General features: G+C 38.4%; 1 long non-coding RNA gene across 1 annotated transcript; it reads left to right on the top strand.

Moving 5' to 3' along the window:
- The first annotated feature begins 609 nt into the window (after positions 1-609).
- On the top strand, positions 610-8,854 carry LOC125411203 (uncharacterized). Its single transcript, XR_007235272.3, has 3 exons — positions 610-680; positions 4,649-4,727; positions 8,082-8,854. It is a non-coding gene; the product is annotated as an uncharacterized LOC125411203 (long non-coding RNA).
- The last annotated feature ends 1,023 nt before the right edge of the window (positions 8,855-9,877 follow it).

Genomic DNA, 9,877 nt, shown 5'->3' with positions numbered 1-9,877 from the left:
CAGTTTCAGCAAAGGTGACACAGACCTAGAATTTCATAATAAGACATCTCTTCAGCAAAATGAAATATTTGAGAACCTCTAGGACCAGATGATGCCTGAGGAATCTCAGAATCACAGGAGATGAGAAAAGTCGAGCTGAAGTTTTGCAGAATGTTTCCTGCGTACATATAGCATTCATTGATAGCTCCACACATCAGCATACAATGGAGACTACTTTCTGAATTGCTTTGTATCCAAATTCTGTCCCAGGGAACACTGAAGTTGAAGAAGTTGACCCAAGTCACACACACACAAAAAGATCTTGCTTTCTGCAACTTGTCATGCTATACCTACAGTTGACAGTAGCTCTTTGTCCCTATGCATGGGCTTCATTCCCCAGTAGACTCTTTTGCATGCCTTAAGTAGAGCTGTTTCCAGGAAAGCGCCTCTGGTTTCTTCTCTCCCAACGCTGACATTCTGGGGCACAGAGGACAGTCAAGGGGTACGATGTCCTGGGTTACCATGCCAGCAACATTACTTCTCTTTAGGAGCATTGTTTAGTCACAGTTGAAAAAGAGCACAATATCAGGGCTAGAGCAAGGCTCAGGAGGAGAGAGCTCCTACTGCAAGCTTGAGGGGTGCTGTTTGTGTCCCCAACACCTATACAAAACGGCTGAGGATGGAACCCTAACAGCACACAGGTGGGTTCAGAAGGATCCTGGGGTATATTTTGTCTAGCCAAAATAGATTCTGTCTCATAAAACAAGGTTGACAGTGATAGAGGGAGACTTCTGAACAACAAATACATGTGCACATTCACCCACATGTACACATACACAAACATACTCACCTATATTAAGCATACATGGAAACACCCATCCACATATACATCCCCACACACACACACACATGCACACACAAACAATTAGGGCTGGAGAGATGAGGGTGTATTTTATCATAGTAGACAGATGGCCCAAACAAGCACAAGGGAGAGATGCTACTATTAAGCTGTCTCTCACTGGCAGACTGGGGAAATCTAAAATAACTAAGCACAGACTGAGACTGCTAAGCTGTTTTACTGAGAATTTTCCAGGATTAGCCCTGTAAACAGATGCTGGATTTGGAAATAGGCTAACTTCCCACTGTCTCCTCTAGTGTTGAATATATGTAGATAAAGAAGAGATAGACAGATGGATGGAAGATCTTCTGTGGTAACATACTTTGCTGCTCCCTGAAGTGAGTCTCACTTGATTTTTGTTATTTCCCCAGGACTTTGGGGTACTGTTTTACTGACCACTGGATGGTTCTGGACTTTACTGTCTGATCAACCTTAGGATTATCTATTCTTCTGCCATTCTTTCTTCAACCCTAGAAAAGTGGCTTGTATATTTCTAGTGTGGACCCTCTTGCTTGGTATTTGCATTGCTAAAATACATGTATCCCCAGACTAAACTCTACTTCTGAATTAGTTGTTCTCTCAGGAAACTACAGCTCCTAATAGACTAAAATTCGTTGTTTAGACATTAGCTCTGGGATTTATACAGGTCTAAGATATGGTTTATTGTCCTTAACTGTGGAAACAACTGTTGACAATAAAGTCAGTGATCTGTAGACAGTAATGTTGAAGGGGTCTATGTCAGAGGATAGATTCTTATTTAAATCAATGCTATGGTTGCTACATTGAATGGGTCTTAATAAGCTTTCTTCAATTGAATTCTGTACTTGAGAACCAGTTCAGAGTTTGTCATGATTTTTCAAGAGGTTAATTTTTATTTATTTGTGGTGTATATGTGCATGTGTATGCACACACATGCTTGCATGCATGCATGTGTGTGTGTGTGTGTGTGTGTGTGTGTGTGTGTGTGTACACGTGTGCAGGCTTCAGGTATGTTCCTGGATATGTGGGTGCTTATAGTACCCAGAATAAGGTGTTAGAAGCCCTGTATCATGGGTTAGGTGAGCTGCTTGATATGGGTGCTAGGAACTGAACTTGTTTCTCCAAAAGAACATCAAAAACTCTTAATCCCTGAGTCATCTCTCTAGGATCTTGTGATGACTTTTCCAACAAGTAGTATAACCATACAAGAAACTGCAATTCAAGGTGGCCAGATAATTCTAAATGCATTATTAATTCTCAATTTACAAACACATTGTATAGTATCACCCTTTTGAGGCTTCATCTGTTATCATCAAGTCTACTGTAGAATCAATTTACTATGCATGATAATGAACTCCCCTGTGCAAAGATTTAATAGAATCACCATCATATAAAATATAATGATAAAAATAACATATTTAACACATATTTATATATATTATATTTATATGTATTATATATTTCTATAAATACATTTATAGAAAAATATACAAAATTATAATATATAAATATAAAAAAATTAAAAATATAATTATTTCTAAATGCGATTAAACAAACATTACAATTGTAATTTGGAAATATCCATGATAAAATCACTTCAAAAAGTTGTTTGAGTAGGGTTAGTGAAGTCTTCATAAAATAAGCTGGCTCAATAATTAGAGTACGTTACTGTCTCAAAAGCATGTATAGAATTATAGTTTTTCTACTATGTGTGTATCACCTATATGGCCACTCTGATGTGATCATTCAACAAATACTATTAGGTAGGGATCATAGGAGGGCATGTTTCCTACATGTGTGTTCCCTTAGAGCCATTGGCCGTAAGCATGAGGGCTGCTATGTCTTTCTTGTCCATCTATCCTAAACACCTTCCCATTCAAAGACATTTTGTTTGTGTTTTTATGTTTGCTACATTTTAAGCTAAGTGAATTGCCTGTGACCGGCATGTGACTGTCTTGCAGTTTCTGTCAGATTACAGATCAGCTACAGCACTGATGAGCACTGGACACTTCCTCCTGGGGCTGGGGACTCAGTCTGGACCTGCTAAGAGCAGAAGAGATGAAAGTCCACAGAGCAGAAAAGGGGGTTGATAAGTTCACATTGAATACTCAGTTGACTGTGAAAAATTATTTTGTAATCTTCTTTGATATGCTTGTTGAGTTTGACTTTCCTAATGAAAATAAAACAGAAATAAGGTAGTAAGATATAATTAGCACAAATTCGATAGAAAGATAGTACCTTTAAATCCAGAAATGGTTTAATAAACAATCAACTTCCTATATTGGAATTCAGATAAATCCCATGAGATGGACTTTAGGAATGAAAACCTCTGACTCTAAAAACAAATCCATAGCATAAAAGTCAAATCATGTACATTTTCTAGCATCTGAAAATTGACACAAAGTTCCATATATCCCACTAAAGTTTATGCTTGTTTGTAAGTGAATTTTGAAGATGATAAAATAGTAGGACTTTATTTAAAAAAGAAAAGGGAGTAGGATTTCTCATGAGAAAGCATTACATTTGCAACAGCAGCACCTGTTCCTCCTAATGGAGGTGTTCATGTCTCCCATTCTCCATCATCAACCTCAACACCATGGCATAGGGGATAACACTGTCAAACGTTAGAGGAAGGAAGTGAAAATAATGAGAGAATCCTCCTTAGGACAGACGTGATACATTCATCATTTGTCTAACATGGCACAGGATTCACTTTATGTCTGTCAAATACGTAATCTCAAAGAACAATTTTTCCATTCCTCAATGGCTAGACCTGAAGAAAGATTCTTTGAGGGGAGAGAAGGTCATAATGATGACTGTACCCTGTGAAAGCATACTGGCTTGTACAGTTGACTTGACAAGTATTTTTATATCGATTACCAGGCTATCTACAGAAATACAATCATACACTAAGAGGAAAAAGAGCCAGAGTGTTTAGCAATAACATAATAGAAACAAAAACATGAGAAAGAGTTGGAAAACAAGAGAAAGGAGATAGCAACAAGGATCAAGCAAGCAATGCTTAGCTTTTCCTCATTCAATGATAATGAGTCTCGAAATTCTTGAACATTTTTTTATTTTCACCATGAACTATTTCTCTGGTCCTGGATCAATTCTTCTTTTTCCAGTACTTTGAAGATTTTGTGTGATGCATTTTGATCACATTCCATCCCCTTTCCCCAGCTCCCTGTCGCCTTTTCTACCTAACTTTGTGTCTTTTTTAAAAACAAACAAAAGATAAAAGATGTTAAACAACCAAAACTCATCAATTCCAATTTGTCCTGCCCAGAGAAACTGAGGTTGGGGGGGGTGTCTCAGCCCCACATGGGACAGTTGTATAGCATTCCCTCTTCCTAAGGGGCCCCTGAGGCATTGGGGTTGGAAGAACTATAAAAGTCAGAATAGGAAGAATCTGTTTCCTAGACACCACAGTTAAGTTACACACATAAACTCACAGCTGTTGTGACAACATGTGTAAGACCAAGGTCAGTTCTTAAAAGCCAAGTTGACTCATGTTAAAGTAGAATCAAATCGAAATAATTTTAATAACTTTTTACCTAATTTTTCATCTTACACTGATTTATTTATTCATTGATTGTGAGTTTGTGTGTGTATGAATGTGCATGTTTGTGAGTTTGTGTGTGTGTGTGTGTGTGTGTGTGTATGAACTTGCATTCATATTCACACACATGCCAAAAAATATATGAAAGTCACAGGACAATTTGCAGGATCCAGGATTCTGGAGACTAGTCTCAGTTTCATGGGCATAATAGCAAGCACCTTTACTTGCAGAGTCACCTGACCAGTTCCTGGACTTTAAAGCTTTCGCTAAGCTTCTCTGGCTCAAATTTCTCCACGTTGGGAGCTCAAGGTAGGCATTAAGTGAAGGCACAGAGATAAGTCATTAACTTCACCACTGACTTGAGTTCTAGCCAACAAACCCTACTCATGTGCCCACTTGAGAAAAGATGTCTGGGGACTCACTCTGTCCCTCACCATGCTGAGACTGCTGTGGTTAAGGACTTTCTGAGTGATTCATGTGGGTCTCCTTGCCTACCTCACTTATAAGGCTTTCAGAATTTGATCTTCTATGCACATTGTCCCTGTGTTTCATTCCTACAGTTCTGCAGAGAAAAGTTGTATCGCCCAAACAATGTAGAGCATAACTCAGAGTAAATTTTAAACCATTAAAGCCCACTCTATTAATAGGCATCTCTGGCAGTAGGGATCTTGGCAAACTATTAATTCCCACTATCTAATGAGCTTCCTACTTAAGACTCATGCTGCTTACTCACCCATAATTAGATCAAATTCTAACTATTAAAGTCACTTTGTATACATTATTTAAAAGTAGGGCTTCAAAATAGAAATTCATTACCTCATTAGCTTTTACTAGAGCTATATATATCCTCTAAGCTTAATTTATATCTCATCTTACTCTTTCTAAATTTTTGCGATTTTATAATTTCCATCAACCTTACATTCCAAACATGAGGATAAAAAAGTTAAAAAGCAGGTGATTCCTATGAACCTCAGAATTGACCAGCATGGAAAATACCCTTCAAGTATAAGAGTGGCACCCATATGTTGTTAATACCCAACTGCTGTCTGATTGGACTGAGGGTGTATTCAACTGGAGGGAAATCATGTCTTCTACTCGAAATTTCACTAACAAGTGAGTGAGGTCATGGATGTTAAAAGAAAGCCTACAACTTCCACTTTGGTAGACAAACATAATCTCTAAGCAAACTCTGCAATTTCTCCTATAACTTTCTCTATACAGCAACTGATGACCATTGGAGAAAACCACAACTGGACACCATGCAGAAATAATGGATACTCGGGATCCTCACACTAATGGATACCACATAAAACAAAACTCCTGCATTTATGACTCGGGGAACACTGTAAAAGAAGGGAGGAAAAGATGGTAAAATGCAGAAAACTAGGAACTTTTCTGAGATTGTGTCTCCTACAAATGGCTGCCTAAGCAAGACTCAAACAATGGCAGCATCAATAGACACGGTAACTCAGGAGAAGAAGAATCTCATGGGTTGCAACTGCTAGACAAAGAACTACAGGGAGTCAATGACTATTGAGAGGGAGAATAAGCCTACTTCAGGATGATCTCCCTAGCTGGCTATTCAATACAAAATAGTCAGTTCTGAAATCATATGCACACGAACAACAAAAATGGAGACAGAAAATTGTATTCCTATATTTGTGTCTTTATAAACATGTACAAGAGCCCATCTCTTTGAGAGGGAGAGAAATAGGAGGACTTGTAAGAAAGAAAGGGAAGGGATAAACCATGTAATGTTTTATCTTAAAATATATTATAAAAATGATTTAATATTGTCATTATAATCCAAGAAAACCGATTCTCACTGTAACCTAAGAACAATGCTTTGATTCACAAAAGAGAAGTTAAGCATGACTGGCAGGCTCCGTAGTAATGCGCTTGCCCAGATTGTGGGAGGACATTGGATCCATCCCCAGCAATAAAAGAAAAATCTGACTGCAAGCATCCTATAATAGGACATAAAATGTTATTTATGTAATAATCTACTCTAAAAAAATGAGAACAGTAAAAAGAATGTCAAGCATGTTTGACAAAGCATAAAAGAATCAAATTATTTTTATATATTTGGAAATTATGTCACTTGAGACGATAATATTCCCCCCACAAGAATCATAGACTAGGAAAAAAAAATCCAGTACCAGGCACGAGAAACTTGCTTCTGAATGGCTGGTCAGGGAAGTCCAAGTGACTCTCCAAACAATTTAGATTACTGATGTAGCCCTTGGTTGCTTCTCAAAGGTTGAAGGGGAGCTGCTACTGCTGAAAACACTGCACACTTAGGATACAAATCTCAGATCTGTTGATTGGATCTATTCTGAAAGCCTCCTTCCTGCTGCCAAGCCTCCATGCTACCAAAAGGTCCAGGACAAGCTGCCATGGAGGGAAGCCATAAAAACCTTACCCAGCTGCAACATCTATGAACCACAGCACTTACTAACACAATGAAATACCCGTGGAGGTGCAATAAAAGACACTCACATAATAGTGGTAATCAACAGCTGTCTAATTGGATGTGAGCTCCATCCAAATAGGAGGAATATCATGCCTGATTCTAGAAGCCTTGCCAATTTCAGGTACTACTAAGGTGCTTAGAAAAGAATCTACTACTAATACTTTACAAAAGCGTATAATTCCTTATCATATGATAAGTATAATTGTTATAACCACAGATGGGTGTAGTTAGCAGCCCCCATCAAAGAAGACTTCTTTACAGCATTTAAAAACCATCACAGAAAACCAATACAAAGTACAATGCACAGATCAATGGACCACATGGTGCTAAGTCACATTGAGTACGTATACATTACAATCCCTGCATCTATGACTCAGGGAACATTGGTGAAGAGGGGCTGGAAATACTGTAAAAGTCAAAATACAAGTAAGAACCCTCCCAAGCATTCTCTCCTATGAAGAACTGAAATAATGGCAATATCAATATGCAGTTTCAATAAGCATACTAACAGGAAAGCTAGTATGTCCATGGCTACCTCTATCATGATATGGTAGATGTACCCCAATACATCTTTTACAGAGTCCAGTAGTCATCTTCTCCCTTGGTTACAGCAATGGGGAGACAGAAGTGTACTGCAGTAAGCTAGTCATGGGTGTATGCTGCTGCTCTAGTTGCAGATAGCAATAGGAAAAAATTAATGACTTATTCAAAATCCAGAGATAGGTTTCAGTATACACAGATGACAAACAGATCAGTGAGAATAAAACATGACACTATACAACCACAAGATTGCTTTAATATATGCACTGTGGCTCTACTAACTCATTATACGCACTTAACAAATTTGGTTAACTTGGAACACAGAGGTAAATATAAGAAACATCCCAGAGAAAGGAGTTGGTGACAAACACCTATGTCATACTGAGGATTGAATGTGGGAATAAAGTCCCTAGTCCCTTTAGAAGCTTCCTCTCATACAATCACAAGAGTAAGGTGAATAATGGATGTTGGAAACTGAATAAATCTGTTTGAGATTATAAATTAAAATGAAGGCAGGAGCCAAATAGTCAAAATACCTATCTCCTTAACCATGTCCAAGTTAACACTAAAAGAATGTGGTGTGTGTTCTTTAAAATGAAGTTAACCCATTTTTACTTTGTGGATCTCTCTTCTTGTTCTTATTTCCTCAGAAATCGTGGTAGACCCAGTATCATCAGCAATGAAAATTGTCACGTGTAATCCATTGAACCAGGTGTTGTGGCATCCTACCACTAAGCACAGTGAAGGTTGAGAGGAGGATGAAGAGACTTGGGTCAGAATGAACTACAGAGTGAGACCCTGTGTCAGAATTCAACATGGGACCAGAACAAATCAAGTACCAAAGACATTAGCTTTATCACAAATGACACTTACATGTGTTCTGCTAGGTAGCTATCACAGTAGATTCCTGTCTCAACATTGAAGTTATAGCCACAGAAACACTGACCAATGATGTTTGTGAAGGATGAAATGGGGCACTCCTATTACATTATGATAAAGGTATACAAGAACATACTAACTTCCATGTAAGAGGCATGCTTATCCTGTTTCATTCCCTTCTGTATATTGAAATTAGATTCTTCTCTCATACAATACATCCTGGCCACAGTTTCCCTTCCCTCCACTCCTCCCAGCCAGTCTCAAGCTTTCCTCTTACCTAGACCCACCCCAGCTCTGTTTCCTCTTCAGAAAAGAGCAGGTCTTCAAGGCATGACAACCAAACAGGACAAAACAAGATACAGTAAGACAAGACATAATCCCTCCTATCAAGGCTGGACAATCCAACACAATAGAACAAAAGAGCCAGCAAATACAGTTTTTCCATGGTTAGGAGTCCCAAAGAAACACCAAACGGACAGTCATAACACTATGCAGAGTACCTGGTGCAGATCAATGCAGACCCCATGCTTTCTGCTTCAGTCTTTTTGGGATCTTCTTAGCTAATTTGGTGGGTCAGGCTCTCCTGGTGTCCTTCTTCCTCTCTGACTCCTTCAATACTTCCTCCCCCTTTTCCATGTGGTTCCCCAAGCTCAGAGCAGCTGAACCTGATGGAGACCTCTCTCTCTCTGCACATACCATTTGGCCGTGAGTCTTTATTTTCAGGAATATGTCTCTGAAAACAACTCAGGCTCCTTACTTGGAAATGCCATGTGTGTGTATCAGACCTTGACATTATATTTGCTGTTATTATTGATGGCATTGTGTATTGTGGTATTGATGCCCAGAAGACAAAGACTAGAAAGTAGAGTGTGTGACCTAACAGTGATAGTCGGTATAGAAGTGAGGTCACGATGGGTCACATTATCTCGGAAATACTTCAGTGAACAATATCAAACATCTACATAGCTAACTCACACTGTGTTATCTTTGTTCCCATGGGTAGGGAGTTTGGTGTGAGTGCCACATAGAAATCTACAATCATTTATCTAGCAAATGAACAGAAAATTTTAAAATTACTTCACCTGCTACTGATGATATCCAGCATGACCAAATGAGAGGAATTGTGTAATTCTGTGTTCTTAGATAGATTCACGAACTTTTACAAAATGAATGGTTTTCAAATAAACACTTGCTCAGAAATAAGATCTCTGTCCATTCAATTTGGGTCCTCTGGATCCAGACATAAGAGAGAAAACTGTATAGTGTCTTTTTTGATGTCCACATCATGTCCAGATGCCATACACCTCTAATTCAGAGCTCTGCAAAACTTTCCAGTATGTCTTATCACCGAGGCTATAGCAAGTGTCAACCTTGTACTTCAAGAATTTAAATCTACCTTTGTGTCTTCTTTCTGATTTCTTTTTAACTTGGGTAGATTTTATTGATGTCACTAGAGATTATGAAATGCATTCCCATTTTTAAGTGTGAAAACAAGTTTTAAAGCAGGCTTAATTTTAACTCTTATATACACTGCTGCCTCCTAGTCCAAGCTATCTATAAGCTACAC

This window comes from Myodes glareolus, chromosome 18 (assembly GCF_982192425.1).
Source record: "Myodes glareolus chromosome 18, mMyoGla1.1, whole genome shotgun sequence".
Lineage (NCBI taxonomy): Eukaryota > Metazoa > Chordata > Mammalia > Rodentia > Cricetidae > Myodes > Myodes glareolus.
The sequence above is the reverse complement of the archived record's forward strand: the minus strand, read 5'-3'. Positions and strand labels throughout refer to the sequence as shown.